This window comes from Lycorma delicatula, chromosome 9 (genome assembly GCF_047948215.1).
Source record: "Lycorma delicatula isolate Av1 chromosome 9, ASM4794821v1, whole genome shotgun sequence".
Classification (NCBI taxonomy): domain Eukaryota; kingdom Metazoa; phylum Arthropoda; class Insecta; order Hemiptera; family Fulgoridae; genus Lycorma; species Lycorma delicatula.
The window spans coordinates 120,884,590-120,901,936 of record NC_134463.1 but is presented as its reverse complement, the minus strand read 5'-3'; the positions used below and the strand labels follow the sequence as shown (position 1 = coordinate 120,901,936).

Genomic DNA, 17,347 nt, shown 5'->3' with positions numbered 1-17,347 from the left:
AAATAGTGGCAGTCGGGGGACGGCGCTTTCCCTATGACATGGAGGGAAGAGCGGAAGTACCCGTGACCCGTTAAAAATTGGGTCATGTAGTACTCTACCTCTCCGTGCCGTCGCTCCGTTAACGGTCTGACCAGAGAGATAAGCCTTGCGGTCCATCGTCCTCTGGTCTCGTGGTCCTAGGTCTCTTGCCGTGCGAGGAACGTGCGAGTGCGTTCCTGGTTGGCAATGGTCTCCCGGTCTTCGCCTGTCCGTCGCCTCCTGTAGATCACCTGGCGCTCCCTTGCCAAAATAACAGTGGGTATGACGCCGGCGACCACAAGTACTGCAGGCTCGGAGACCGTCCGATACGCGGAATAATAATAATAATAATAATAATAATAATAATGAAAGATTTTTTGTTAGTTCATCACGTCTGAACTGACCAACCGAATTTGATTAAATTCCCAGTATAGTCCTAATTTGACCTATCTTGATATAGAACCTAGTGATTCAAAAAGGACTTCACAACTTGTAAAAATGTCTTTAGATAACATACATATAAGGTTGAGATCTCATTTCATAGTAAAACACATCGAGGTTTGACTCGTGTAGTTCATTAGTAACGAATTCGGCCACCGGCGTTGTCACCAGTTTTGTTAAAAACGGATAGATTTACTGGTCCGAAACGTACTCGCTGGGTGTTTTAATTTCACGATTTGCAGTCAGAAACTGCAGTTCAACCTAATTTTCATAGAGAGTACGGTAGGAAGCCACCCAGTATGCATACAATTTACTTTTGGCATCAAACCTTCTTTGAGAGAGGTTGTTCTATTAAACATACGAGATCACCAGGACGCTCAAGCGTCCCAAAAGCTGTTCTGGAAGAACTCGAGAAAGCTTTGCTCGTGATCCGAAGAAATCAAGTAGACGTGCGTGTCACATGAGACTGACATTCCACAAACGACTGTTTGGTGCATATTACGTAAACGTTCGTACTTGAAGCCAAACAAACTTACCGTCGTTTAACGCATTATGGATGACGACAAAGTTACTCGGCTGTATTTTGTGTGAAAATGATAGATAAAATTGCAAACAACGATATATTTTTAGACGATGTAATTTTTAGCGGCGAATCAACGTTTCAAATCACCGGCAAGGGAACACTCATAACTACCTAAGCAAAAAAAGACTGTACGGTACGTTCTTCTTCCAGGAGGTAACCGTAAATGTTTGTGTGGACAAGCTTCAAAATTTTCTAATTTCTTAGTTAGACGACGATGACCAAGATATACGCCATTACTATCATCAAGATGGGTCACCACCTCACCACCGCGTGGAAGTCCGAAACTTTCTTAATACTCGATTCCTAAGTAGGTGGATCGGTCGTGAAGTACAAATCGCATGGCCACCTCGTTCCCCAGATTTGATCCCGCTAGATTTTTATTGCGGAGATTTTATTAAAAATCCGCTTTATGTGCCGTCTTTACCTGTAAATCTTGTTGAGCTAAGACTTCGAATTAACGCCCGGCTTGCTGGCTACAGTCCGGAATGAAATCGATCTCAGGTGGGATGTATGAAGCATTACAAATGGAAGCTAATTAGAACCAAAGTGAGTTTGGGTGATAAACTTGCTGTATTTTTTCATAAAATCAGACCTCAACCGAACCTGTAAATTATATCAATAAATGTTTATATGTTTTTAAAGTTGTGAAATCCTTTTTTAATCAGGCGGTATATTAAGTACATCCTACATTGTCGTCCCTGAATTACGAATCGATCAAACCCCAAGTCGTAAAGTGGGGACAGAACTTTAAATTTTTGAAGTTGTAAAAAGTATTTAGAAATAATATTGAATTTCCCCCACCACAAAATCCAATCGACTTAAAACTCTGGAATTTTATCTTATAGATATTTTGATCGAAGTAAACCTCAGTTTTATATGACTACTAAAAATAAAAAATGGGAAAACTTCTCCTCCTCCCCTATTTTTTACAAATTTAAAAGAAATCTAATATCATCAATACACCATATATACATGATATTTTGTGAACCTTTTTCGAAAAATTTATGTTGAGTTTGGAGATATAAATCAAAATACATGCCATCACACGTACGCACTTATAAACATCTTCCGGAAATGATTAAAACTTTTTTTTTGTAAGGGGTCTTGAAACGTCGAAATTTACAAAAATCCTAATTCCCAAAATTTTGGCCGAGTGTTATAGCTATGCTGTTGCAACAGCTATAGAGCTATAGCCGGCAAAGTGAAAACAGATCTGGTTCAAAATTTCTTGTACAGGACCAAAAAGTGCATAACAGATTTTCACTGCTGTTAAAGAACAATTCAAAATTAAAAAAATATGAAGAAAAATAACTATTCTAAGTTTTAACTAAAAAAAAAGAAAAATTAATAATAATTAAATTAAATTTCAAACTTACTGCACAACTGTACTTCAATGTTATTTCAATTTTTTTATACAACTGTCACTCACCTGGAAAAAAAACAAAAACTTTTATTATGATTTAATAAGATACGAAATGCAAAATAATTATTGTTCTAAAAAAAAAAAAAAATAATAATATTTTTTGTTAAAAACAAAAACTATTCTTTTATCAAAATAAACTATATAAAAATTATTTTAATAGTTAAGAATTTTATAATAGGTACAAACCACAAAAAAAAATCAAAGGTGACTGAATTTCTCAATCACAAATCTTTGCAGTTCAATTTAACAATAATGAAATTCCAGAAAGGGAAATAAAGGAAATTATTCTTTTTTAATACTATCTACCTAACTAGATTGGGAGAAACCAAAAAAATGTTACACAAATTTTCCCTACTTATTGCCAAAAAAATAATTTTTTTTTAATAATGGCATCTTCAAATTTAACCGTTTTTACAATTATCGGCCACTTTTTACTTCCTTGTACGAAGTATTGTAATCGCAAAATATTTCGATTTTCAGATTTCAACAGAAATATCCATTTTGACCATCCTTGAATTCATTTTGACTAGTTTCGTCGTTGACGTGTGTACGTCCGTATGATGTATCTCGCATTAACTCAAAAAGGATTAGCCGTAGGATGTTGAAATTTTTGATTTAGGACTGTTGTAAAATCTGCGCCTCCCTTTTTGATTGCAATCGGCTGAATCAGAAGTATCCAAAAAAAGCCCAAAATCAAAAACAATTTGGATTTTGGATGTTTTCTTAACTGCAGTAATAAGCACTCATTGAGAGTTTTTCAACGATATATTATAAGCGGTACTCATTTTCATTGGTTCCAGAGTTATAGCCAACTGAAATTTTAATTAATGAAATATTTGGATCTTAGAAGGGAAAGGCACATCGGTTCGAATTAGACTTCATCTCCCTTTTTTTTTTACTCTTTTTTTAAATTTAATTATATTGATTTTTTAATCATTTTTAACCTCTCAATGTAAATGTAATTTAATAGACGTACAACGAAGTCATGTGTTGTCCATATCAGATTTTTAATACTACGTACCTAACTAGATTGTGTGCAATTGAAAAAGACATTATACAAATTTTCCCTACTTATTACCAAAAATATATATATATTTTTTTTTTTTTGTAAAACAGCCTCTCCAAATTTAACCGTTTTTCTAGTTATTGGCCATTTTTTATTTTTCGTATATTATCTGTTTCAGTCACAATAACTTATTTTAAAAACAATAAAAAAAAATTGAGGATTGCGCACAATTTAGAATATGTTAATGAATATTATTCGAGAACAAAATAATGTACTCGATAAACACAAATGAAGAAAATTTTTTTTAAGTTAATATTATTTAAAAATTTATCAACAGATTAATACCGCTACTAAAAAAAGAAATCTTTTAACTTTATTTAAAATTTAACGGTGGGTAGACCTGCTAATGATAGTTTAACAATCGAAACGACCATCTAGTATTACATTTTAAGTAACATTTATTTTCAATAAATGAAAATAAATTGGGAATTTTCTAAATTTCCTGTGTAATCTATTTATTTAACGAACATCGTCAATTAAACTATTATTTAATGTATTTCACTAAAAAAAGACGAATTAAAGAGCCATCTCTTCATTCTCTTTCGCAATAGATCTGAAATAAAATATTATCAAACAACAGAAAATCAGTATAATTTCTAAGAAAAGATTTCTTAATAAAATCTAAATTATCTATTTAAAAATTGTATATTTATTTATTACAATAACGATGATATTTCTATAATACTGTACTTGAAGTGCTTAATTATTAACATCGACAATACCTTTTAGAATGTAATCGATATTACAACGACCGATCAAACAATTATTAGAAGTATGGAAAATGAATAAGCTATTAAAGTGTTTTCACCTCATAATAATCAGAGTGGAGAAAGGAAGATACTGTACAAGAATGTAATAAGGATAAATAATTTCAGTTTAGTAATAACAAAACAAGAATTATCTTATTACAAATATAATACGTACAAAGCGTAGTACACGTTAAGTAATAATGAATGGATGAGTTATCACGATCCCGTTCCGAGTGAATGAAGACGGGTTGAAGAAAAAGTCATAGAACAAAACTAAAAGAAAGAGAAAGAAAAAAGAAATAGGCGAAACAGAGAAAGAAAGATAACGGAGTGAGAAAAACAGGAATCAAACGATTTCGATACATACTAGAATATACTACTTGGCACAAAAATATCGAACTCGGTAACACTGAAACCGTACAGTGTTATTAGTTTTTAAAAAGCTGTCAACGACGTCGTTGAATGCTCTCAACGTTTACATTAAATCTAAAAATCTTTCCTAGTAAAAAATCACTCATAAGCGGCGAGTCAATGTGGCGGTAAGCCGTATTGTCGGACCGTGTGGGAGTTCCTTGATGCCGTTGCTTTGTTCAATCGGCATCAGTAGTTTAAGGGATATAAGACTCCTATCGCTTGCTATAGGAAGCTACCCTCGAGAAATAGCTTGCCATCGATCAAATATAGCTCCAAGTGCTATATTTAACCGATGAGAAAGTCGGTCAAAACGAAATAGGTACTGCTGACATTCAGCGACTTAGGCGTGGCAGCGAATCTCCGTTCTTGACGGAATAAATTTTAATTTATTGACAAGTCATATATTTTAGTATGTAGACGGGGTGTGCTCCTACCCATTTTAGTAATATATTTAACGTAATTTTCTTTCTTTCCTGTTTAGCCTCCGGTAACTACCGTTTAGATAATACTTCAGAGGATGATATGTATGAGTGTAAATGAAGTGTAGTCTTGTACATTCTCAGTTCGACCGTTCCTGAAATGTGTGGTTAATTAAAACCCAACCACCAAAGAACACCGGTATCCACAATCTGGTATTCAAATCCGTGTAAAAATAGCTGGCTTTACTAGGATTTGAACGATGGAACTCTCGACTTCCAAATCAGCTGATTTGGGAAGACGCGTTCACCACTAGACCAACCCGGTGGGTCAATATATGACCAGTGAGCGGTGGGACACGCAAGCGAGTGGTGTACTGCACCACGCTCATTCCGCTCACGCAGTTAGGTAAGCTCTAGGAGCTAATTAGGATATTGGTCGCTAAACCGTTTTGAGGCACAGTAGCCGTTTGTGGTACGGACATTCGGTCTTATGCTTTAGAGCGACCGAATGGGGTGATGGTGGGAGAAATACAAGACAAACCAAAAAAAAAAAATTCTGACCCTGTTAGGATTACGCTGAAGATGCCAGGTTATGTAAAAGCGTTACATCTTCGATGCGATCTAGTTGAAGAGATCTGTGGATCTATTCAGAGATCCGGTTTCCTGTTCAACTACAGTGTATTAAGAGGTTAATGAATGAAGTACCTAAAGATAACATAAGCTTAAGATTCTTCCTGAAATTTATCCGAGAAAATAGTAATTACATTTTTTAAATTAATTAATTTAATTTTTCTAGGTTAGAATACAATGCTTCACATTAATTATCAGCTAGATTATTATTAATTTGGCAATTTATAAAAAATTTAATCGGGTATGATTGCGTAATGGTGATTTCTTTACTTATCATCAGATTTATACCTCTATTTTACTGTAAAAGTTAATAAAATATTATTTAAAAACATAAATTCAAAAATACAGTATTCAAGACGATCATTTTAATATTCCGTTAAGTTAAGCGAACAATACTAATAATGAAATTATATAACATGGTGCTTTATAATTTAAAATGCTATAATTTTCAGTCATGCAGTAAAAACAAGAGGATAATAATAGCCCTACTATTTATTTAATAATTCTCATGAGTGCACTGTTCAACAAGCATGAAATTGTAATCTAACGATACATTATACGTACAAATAAAATACAGCGACCATATAAGTTAATTTATAATTAAACTAATAAGTTTCCTTACTGGTCTAATGAATTGCAATAATAGTATAATTAATTTCGTTACGAATTATTATTAATACCGTAATAACATGATTATTCCATCGGTTGTTAACTTACTCTCGACAAACGGGTGAACTCAAAGGGAATAGGAGTCCCAGTAAAACCCACCGGGTTGCTCTAGTGGTGAACGCATCTTCCCAAATCAGTTGATTTGGTAGTGGAGAATTCCAGCGTTCAAGTTCTAGTAAAGTCAGTTATTTTTACACGGATTTGAATACTAGATGTGAATACCGGTGTTCTTTGGTGGTTGGGTTTCAATTAACCACGCATCTCAGGAGTGGTCGAACTGAGACTGTACAAGACTACACTTCACTTACACTCGTACATCATCCTCATTCATCCTCTGAAGTAATACCTGAACGATAATTCCCGGAGGCTAAACAGGAAAAGGAGAGAATTTATAAAGTTACAATGAAATCCCTGATCGTAATTAAATGTATAAGTTTCAGGCAGTGTTTAAATTATCTGACTGTAATAGCAGACTCCTGTTAGCACTGTTTTCTAGTGATCTGATACTGACAAGAAAGTTCTTCCTCGTCCCCATGTTTTTTGTACTTTAAATTTTTTTATAAGTAAGGAGTCTTAAGTTAATGATCAATGTAACATTATATGCTTAAGAATTCATTAAGAAAGGCACAACACTGTATAGAAGTAGGAAAATGGTCTTAAGAGAATATTAAACTTACAGATGAAATACAAGTAAATCATAACACGGTGAAGTGTATTTTATGTAACCATTAAGGACAAACTAGAAGTGACGGGGGATTTCACGAGTAGATTGTGTGATGATTGGAGGTAAACCATGCACTTTTAGCAGTGACGGCTTGGTGACAGAAACTTGAAGATAAATTTCAGTAAGACGAAGTATCAAGCGGCTGATGAAAAAGGAGATGACTTGAACATAGATGAGAATATCATCAAGGCGCGTGAGGAATTTAAGTACCTTGGCACTATATTATCACAGGAAGGATATAGTGTAAAAGATATAATTCATCGTATAGCTTTGGGGCGGATGGTTATCCAAAATTGCAATTCGTTGCGGTGGTCTTAAGGGATACGGAAAGGAACTGACTATTATCGAGAGCATTTTATTATAAAGGTCAGAAGATTGGGAAATTAGAAAAAGAGAAGAGGGCAGGTTATCGCCTGTGGAGATGGATTTGTTGCACAGGAATTGTGCAGTTCCTAGAATGCGGTGCGTGAGAAATAAGGAGATCAGAAGAAGAATCGGAATAACCGGTACTGTGACTGATGTTTTGGAGAGAAGAAGACTACAATAGTACGGGAATATTCGGAGAATGGAGGATGTTGGAATGGACTCCAGGAGAGAGGAGGAAATGTGGACGACCTCCAAAACAGTGGATTCTGAAATGATAAAAGCGACGGAGAGAAGGAATTCGGAGGAGAAAAGTTGGCGGGATAGAAGAGTTTAGCGATTGGGACGTGAGAGATGATGGCCTTTATAGCTGTAAACACCCGCCTACAAGAAGAAGAAGAAAAAGAAAAAATAGAACCCTTTGAGGTAGATACACTTGTTAAATCTTATTTTTGCTTTTCACTGTTGAACAGTTATTTAAAAGGTACCGTAAATCACTTATGAAACTACCTTACAAAAACATTAAATGGCCAACATGTTTGTAAACCAATTTTTTTTTTACATCAAATCTTTTTTCAATCCTCTATAAAATTATATGTTACTATCCTACCGCTTCCATTTGAATTTGTTAAGTTACCACATCCGGGATGGTTTAATTTTAGTGGCCTCATAAAAAAAAAGATCTTTTCGAGGTAAAAGCATTTGATAAATTTATTATTTCTCTGTTTAACGGTTAGAAATTTATTAAAAGAGTTGCCGTACTTTAACACCAAAGTATGAAACTTTTCAAATATATCACAGATCGGAAAACTGCATCAGACCAGTCAAATGACATACGACAAAAAATAAATACCGTACAAATAAAAGAAATTAGAAAATTAACATCTACTTTTATAATATTTCAAAACCTAATAATTAGAAACAAAAAGTGCCGTAAATAATGTTATGTTTAATTACACAGTACGTTTTTTTTTTAAATTCACGCATTGTTACGTAAACGTTAATTATGAAATATTTTTATTTATAATTTATGTGTAAGAAGATACTAAACGTAAATTTATTTTATACTTACGTCTCATTTCCTGGTATAAAGACGTTCGTAAACGCAACTTTTTTTTTCTTTTTATGTACATACGAACGTCCGTTTTATGTGTGCTGGTGAAATTCATTGTTAAACATAACGGCTACTATACGTTTGAAATATGGTCGTAGACAACACATGCGCAAAAAAAGTTTATTAAAGAACAGAGACAAATGAAGTATTCTCTGTTCATGTACTTGATCGGCAAGTTACAACTGGTTGCCGTTCGTTCGAGTGAATGGCTATAGTAGCGGTGAACAACTGCTGTGACGTTAACTTTTAACCATTAATGGTATGTTTCTTTTTTTGTACTTAACAAGACGACTAGAACCGACTGCGTAATACAGTTACTAATTAACTTAGATGCCGTTAAACAGCGATGACTCCCCACTTTTCTGTCTCTGCTTCTCCTTACTCTTTCGATACTACACTTTGTATTTAAAAGCTTGGTTACGAAACAAAAAAAAAAGCTAACAATATTTACTTCCTTATCACGAAATTCATTCTTATCTAAATTAATTAACAACAATAAGTAAACGATTCATTTAAGAATAGTAAAACATTATTAAAAAGGTCGCTTAAAACATTTGTAAATAAATCTCAATATCGCATAAAACATTATAAGCGCTTGAAAATCAAGATAAATTTTCTTACCGCTGACAGAAAAATTAGTACGCAACTGATAAAACAGATCGAAACTTTTTTTGGACATAAAATACAACTTATAAAGCATTTAAATTAACTGGAAAACGTGTAATTAGGGCCAGTTTTTGTTTCACTTCTCAAATCATATACTATTGTATATTAGATAAATGTACTGTATATATAATGCAGTCGTTAATCCCAGTTAGGATCGTTGCAGCCAGATGGATAAAAACTTAAATATAATTTCACTATTCTCCGATATAAAAAGACCGGCCTCTTGATTGACATTGATGACTAGAATAGCAATCGTAATGACGAGCTTATAAATGCCGTATAAAAAGATTCTATCTACAGTATGTCGACATACCCAAGTAGAAGTTATAGTGAACCGCATTCCAACAACCTCATGAATTTTAATTTCTATATGACCTTCAAAAATATAATCGTAATATTAACAGTAAAACGTATCTTATATGTGATCGGTATTTCAAATTTTATAAAGGATTAGATTTTATGAAACAGCAGGCTTTAATTCACCAGTTATGCTTATATGCAACCTCAAGTGAGCAGATTAGTCCGTAGATAGACCGACCCCCTTCCCTTGCAGATAACCATGAGTTCTACAGATCACAATACATCTACAAATTCTGGCATCCTTAACGTGGATCAAACAGAATACGATCTAAACCAGAATTCTAAAACTAGAAAAAATGGATCAAGGATTCTTAAAAGGGATGGTGTAGAAAAAGGGCGATTTAATACTGAGGAACTATAGCATTAACTTAAAACGTTGCTCTTAATGTGGTTTGAAGGGTTGGCTCTTCCAAAAATTATTTTTCCTTCCCAAAAGGCTATAAAAAGAAGCCGTACCTCAAAGTAAGTCGATTATTGCCATCTAAATCTAATTTAAGTCCTGACCGTTAAATAATTTTTATTTGACTACAATAGAACAAAACAACCTTATCCAGAGGACAGCTAAAAATCTTCTCCAGACGACAGACAATCATCCCGCTAACAGTCCCTCGGGAATTTTATTCAAGATAGAAATACCAGAATAAATTTACGTTAAAAAAATTCTATTTTAATGTAGAAAAACCCTATTAGATTAAAAAAAGAATAACTTTGCCGATCACCGGATTTATGTGCAGCATAAAAATATCTCCTCTTCCTGTTAAGAAGTGACTAATCTGCCCGATGATCTGCAAGTTTTAGCATCACGAGCCAATCTTCTTCTGTTAAATGTTCCGGAAGTAAAATCATTTCCCGTTAGTATTACCGGGAAGGAAGCAGCATGACAGATTGTGGCGATCAAATATTAGACAGGAATCGACAAGAAAAATTAAAATGATACGAATAAACAAAATAAAGAATAATTAAACGAGTAAAACAAACGATTGTTTAAGTATTATATTAACAGTAAATTCCAAAAATGAAAACAAAAAAACCACAGGAATGCTGATGATTAAGGAAGCATTTAAATAGAAAGAGTTAAAATGTTAAAGGATTAAGAAGCATTTTGTAAAATATTAATTGTGGAACGTTACGTAACATCTCTCCAATAAAAAAACACGGAACGGTGGGACCGATCGACAACTGGAAGATGGACCCACCAATTAATAAGAGAGGTCGAACCGTCAGAGGTTAATAAGAGGGGTCAACTAATAAGAGGTCAACTAATAAGAGGGGTCAACTAATAAGGGGTCAATTAATAAGAGGGGTCAACCGGAAGTTCGGGGACTTGAACTACCGGTTGACCCGACTACTGACGGGCCACGGCATGTTCCGAACCTACCTCCACGGTAGGAGAAGAGCAGATGACGCACTATGTCGATACTGCGGAAAGACCGATACCCCAGAGCACGCCATGTTCGAATGTAGGTACTGGGAAGGTGAACGGAGCAGATGCGTCAACGTCACCAAACCTATAACAACCGACACGATAATACAGGTGATGTTAAGCAGCAGAGATAAATTTAACACCGTGGTGAGATACGTAACACATGTATTCACAACCAAAAGCAGAGAGGACGGAATCACAAGAGATGAGGGATAACCTCCACAAAACAGCGTCAAAGTGTAACATACACTACTGGCGGTTAGGAAGACCACAAGACGTAAATTAAACAGAGAGCGAAGGGGTGAAGGACAGCCCTCTGCAGAGCCATCACTCGTCTGCATCTGAGCGGATGGGTGCCGGTGATGAGGCACGGGGACTCTTGATCGCCTGAGCCCAAAAGACACTCCCGAGGTTGTGCTACGCTTGACTGTTGATCCGGCCTCGGGTGGCGAGATACGGTGAAATAGGAGTTTTAGTCGGTAGGGTACGGGCACACATAGGTTCTGATAACAACATCTAGCCGAACCTATACGAGTCCGACACTCCCCCACTTTGTGGGGGGTACGTAAACGGTATTTCTCCGCAACACTGTAAATTAAAAAAAATAAAAAATTACAAAAAAGCATGATGCGTTGGCTCGAACGATTTGTCTAAAATGATATTTGTGTTTTGGGGATAAAATCGAAAACATTGGGGTTAGAACCGGGTTAAAAAATCACAACTCAAGAAACAAGTAAAAAGTTTCAGGATTTCGAAGCTTTTCGTTATTGGTACGCTAAATTCACAAAAGTTATTTATTTAACAAAATCACGTGTAATACCTTTTTTCTAGTGGATATTAAGAAAAATAAGAATAACAGGAGGAATTTGAAATATAGGTACAGAAGAGATCTGAGGTACAAAAAATGAAATACAGTAATAAAGAAAGCGACGCAAAATTATCTGGAAAAGGAAAGCTAACTGTCTAGGATAAATCGATAAAGAGAAAGGTTAATTAAAACAGTGCTAGTAGGATAAGTAAATGGAACAACAAATCAAAGACCAGAAAGGAAACAATTTAAAAAGAAATGGAAGCTGTCAATAACTCAAAAGTTCATTTAAGAATAGAGTGAAGGACCTGCCTCAAGGCAAATACCATATGATGACGGGAAAAATATGAATTTTAAATCACGTTCTCGTTATTAATTATTAATATGTAAACTTTATCATAATATTAACGATAATAATTACGATTACCTGTTTTAAAATATATAAAAACGAAAATAGGTTATAGTATTTATAGCCGATTAAGTATGATAAAATAGTAGGTAATAATAAAGGGGCGTGGTACAATAATAGTAATAATAATAATAATAATAAATTCGAAAAATGATTAATGAAGAAAAAGCATAACTGTAATATTATAACATTTTAACATCAGTCAAACGTACGTAGATGATGAAGAGGAGAGTGTAGTACAAACAGAAGATGCAAAGATAAACATAAAACGAAGACGACGGCTTGATTACTTCTTTTTTTTTAATGATGATGCGCTCTACTTTCACTCACGTAATATAATATTAAAAATTGCACTACGTAACTAGTTTCAACACGAAATAATAATTTATAATAAAAAAAAACAATAAAGAACATATGAAAAATGATTAATCAGATGGAAAGATGAGAATGCTTAAACTACATATGAAACTATAGATTACGTTATAAAAATAAGAAGAGGCCAGGATATCAAATAAAAATTTCTTCTTATAAGAATTAATTTTATCAATTGAATACACTCGAATAATATATTTTACAACCCTTATATTTCTTCTGTTTTTGTTCACACTTATTCAGTTTCACTTAAAAACTATTCAGTATCGTATTATTATTATTACTATTATTATAAAAAGAAATCGGGCTAAGTTATTCGCACGTATAAACCGTATAAAAAGTATATAATGTCTTAAAAATAATTTACAACACCGTAAGCTCATTCAATACAATAGAAAAGAGTACAGTATTATACAGACTGTACGAGTACAGTCGTATTATAAAAAAGTATATCCTATATAATCCTGAGAAATAACACTTTTTGTCATTGATCGTTTAGATGTATTGATACATATATATATTTTTGAAGAGTTGTTTCCCAGCATTTTCAAAGACGGTCAAAATCCGTTATATGCCCGGAACGCTTCTGTAGTTAGTTCTTCGATGGCGCTCCTGAGACGCGATATTGAAATAAGAAAATAAATAAAAAAATTATAAATATAATCTAACCAAAGTTAGCCTACGCTCGCTAGTCAGGGTTAGCGAGCGAAGCGAGCGTAGATTAAGTCTGGTTAGATTATATTTATTTATTTTCTTATTTCAATATAGCGTTTCAGTAGCGCCATCTAAGAACTAACTAACGGAAGCGTTGTGTGCATATAACAGATTTTGACCTCAAAGACTTTAAAATTTAAAGATAAAAAATGAAAAAAATTAATATCTTTATAATCGTAATTTTATTATCTAATTCGTTTACTTATCAAATGAAAAATCATTATTACACACATCGTTGCATCATAATTTATTACTAAAATAAAATGAATTAAAATAAAATAAAATAAAAATAAAGCTGACAGCTATATGTTGTTTCACACTCGGGTAGAACCCGGAGCTTTTCATCCGGAGGTCCCGGGTTCGAATCCCAGTCAGGCATGGCATTTTCACACACGCTATAAATCATATATCTCATCCTCTGAAACAATACCTAAGTCCCAGAGGTTAAAGCTCCCCTCCAAAAAAAAGTTGTAGGTTGTTTCTGATCCACGGCTTACACATACAACTTAATTTAAAATATTTATAATTTTATTTAAATATAATATTTGTTTCGTTTATTTAATTCAATGATTCTAAGTAAAGCGATATAATTTTTATTAATTCACTACTATTATTATTTATTATTAATAATTTTTATTACTTTAATGAAGGAAATAAAAACAGGCAAAAAATTATCAGCTTCATTACGGTGCGCAAGCCTACTGCGGGTTAATAATCTGCAATAACTCGATTGTTTACCAACGGATTTTTATAAATAAAGTATAATTTTGTTCAAAATAAAATGCTTAATAAATTTTGTAATAAGTAGAAATTTGAACAAATAAATAATTATAAAGATGTTAAAAATTAAAAAAAAAATAAGATGGCCACCATTTTGAAGTTTTCGAAGTTGGCGTTTTCAAAATTTGTTACTTAGTAGAATAAGCCGCTAGTATTAGATGTGCCAAATTTAATTAAATTAGGCTTAACTGTTTCTAAGAAATATATTTTTTTGTTGAAAATCACAAAATGGCGTCTAGAAGGAAAACAAAGCAAAATAAGACTTATGTCGAAATGAACTTTTGGTACTTATCAGTTATACGAGACCCCTACTGAATAAAATTTTGTCTTCAGTCATTTGACTGGTTTGATGCAGCTCTCCAAGATTCCCTAACTATTGCCAGGCGTTTCATTTCGGTATACTCCGTACATCCTACAACCCTAAAAATGTGTTATACCTATTCCAAGCGTCGCCTGCCTGCACAATTTTTCCCATCTATCTGTCCCTCCAATATCAAAGCGACTATTCCAGGATGCGTTAATATGTGGCTTATAAGTCTGTCTCTTCTTGTAACTATATTTTTCCAAACGCTTCTTTCTTCATCAATTTGCCGCAATAAATTTATTTTATTTTTAACGTTAATCAGACGAGGTTAGCGAGCGAAGCGAGCGTAGATTATGTTTGATTATATTATGTTGATTCCGAATAATGACGAATCGCGCACGTATATCAATATAACCTAACCAAATATCATTTAGATTTTAGTAGGGGTCCCGGTATAACCCATAAGTACCGAATATTTTTGCTCATTTTAGTGTCCTGAGTCAGTATCCGAAGTTCGAAGAATACGTCCGGAATACTCCGTATAAATTATTTTTTTTTTATTTACATTTACAGTAGTAACTGTTTGAATAGCGATCATCTTTACTCTCAAAGAAACAACACTTATATCTCAAGGTGTTTTACATTCTGCTATAAGAAATACTGGGACAAGTAATAAGTTAATAAACTTTATTTTCCTTTTATGAAATAAAGCAATACGACGTAGTCACTGATTTAACCTAGTAAGCGATAATTGAAAATATTACACAAAAAACCAACTGTGTAATCAGAAAAGCTAAGAAAATGGAAAAGGGCATGAAAAAGATGAATGACTAAAATATAAAAAAGAAAAAGAATCTAAAAGAACATTAATTAGAAATGAGATATGCAAAAGTAAAGAAAAAGATAACGTGGCTAGCCCACCGGGCTGGCCTAGTGGTTAACTCGTCATCACAAATCAATTGATTTCGAAGTCGAGAAGGTTTAAGGTTCAAATCACAGTAAACGGAGGTACTTTTGTACGGATTTGAATACTAGATCGTGGATTCCAACATTCTTTAATACCTTACGGTTTTTCCGAAGGCTAAACAGAAAAAGAGAGCTCTAAAGAAAATAGGCTAATGATAAGTAAAGTGAAAATTTATCAAAATTTAAAAGAAAAAAAATAATTAGTTTTAACGTAATTTATTAATAAACATTTTCGAATTAATCAGTTAAACCTTTTCCCCAAATCACTATGTATATTTAAAATATCATTGATTATTTTTAATTAAATATATCTGAATTTAATATTAATTAGAGGTATGAGTGGGTGCATGCGCATGTGTGTTTTTTTATACAATAGTGTAAAAAAGAAAGGATTATAACTGCAGACAAGCAGAATGAACGAGAAAAAATACGTAGTTCACACGATTAAGTATATTCTCACTTCCTGGCCGCAAAAAGATATGTTACATACCTACCAGTTGTAGATTATAATCGAATAAGTCAGGTTAGTGTGGCTACTTAGGGAATGACAGCAAAGCCTAACAACACTTCCCTCAGTGGAAATGTACAACACGAAATTTCATTATTCTATGATTACACTACTGAGTGTGTGTGTGTGTGTGTGTGTGTTGTATACGCGCGTGTGCATTATATTTCAGACGGAAATTATTTGTTGGAATAATAAATTTAATAATGATTACAAGTTTAACGTTTCACCAAGACGTTATTTACTAAGACGTAAGCAAAACAGTACAGTTATTTACGGTAACGAGAATTTAAATATGTTAGATATTTTAAATTTAAACTAATATTCGGTACTTAAATTTACAAAACTCAAAGCTTACACATGAAATATTTCTTTACAGTTATAACATTTTTTAGTTTCACTTTTATAATTAGTCTACTATTCAAAGTAGTTAATCTACTGCTTTGAATTCAAGTTTCATCATAACATATAAATATAGAATTCTGTGACCAAGATTAAAGTTTTTTTTTAGTCAGAACTCAAGATTTCAAAAACAGAAATAAAAAATCCGGTTAAAAAACAAGTCCAGTTCATTGATATAAATAAGGTATATAAAAAAGTGTAATTGCTAAATAATCATACAATTGCATATACATAAGAAACAAATTATAAAGTAAATACATGAGAAAACTTACTAATTAGAGACGTTGAACACTAAACCAGATTTATCACTGTTTTACGCACAGTCTTACTAGGTTACTTTCTTAATTTGCTAGTTACAGGCGACTGTAACGCTATCTATAATATATTATTACGTGATCTGAGCAACAGTGGTCAAGAAATCTGTTATTATTAATTGCGTAACACAAGGGAAGAATTAGAGTGGTAGTAAGAAACACATCTGTTAAAATTTTGCAGGCGAGTCCATTATAAAAGGGGTGAAATGATTCAATTAGTCCAGGCTTAACCTCACTTTTGGTTAATTGTATTTTATTAAACTCCATACATCTATCATTAACCTATCATTTTATCGTATGTTTCAAAATATGAAAAATACTTTCGTTCAGCGTTTCTTTTATTGTAATTAAGAATTTCTATTGTCTTCTTTTTTTAAAAATCTAACTACGTAATCTTACGATTATTTCTAAGTTTTATTATATTGTTTGTAATAGGCTATTGAATTTGCTTGGTGTGGAATTTGTGTATCCAAAGTTCTACCCCGTAAAAGTGTAATCTAAAAAAAAATATTTTTGATAAATGTTACTTTTCAAATTTAATAATTGTTTAAACAAAACATACATTTTTTATTATTTCGTGCAGTAGTTTATTTCTTTTTGAAAATGCACTTTAATTTTCACTTTCTGTAATCTTACTGTTGTTTAAAGAATTTTTTTTACATAATTATTTATTCTTATTTTATACAATGTATGTTTATTTCCCGTTATCCT

The 17,347-nt window shown here is 32.9% G+C and overlaps 1 long non-coding RNA gene across 1 annotated transcript in view; it reads right to left on the bottom strand.

The window, feature by feature from the left end:
* Positions 1 to 16,619, bottom strand: part of LOC142330597 (uncharacterized) — a 93,416-nt gene extending 76,797 nt beyond the window's left edge. The window contains exons 1-2 of the long non-coding RNA XR_012757816.1: positions 16,595 to 16,619; positions 2,419 to 2,471 (exon numbers count right to left, since the gene is read on the bottom strand). This is a non-coding gene — a long non-coding RNA (uncharacterized LOC142330597). The remainder of the gene's footprint in view (positions 1 to 2,418; positions 2,472 to 16,594) is intronic.
* Positions 16,620 to 17,347: the final 728 nt, after the last annotated feature.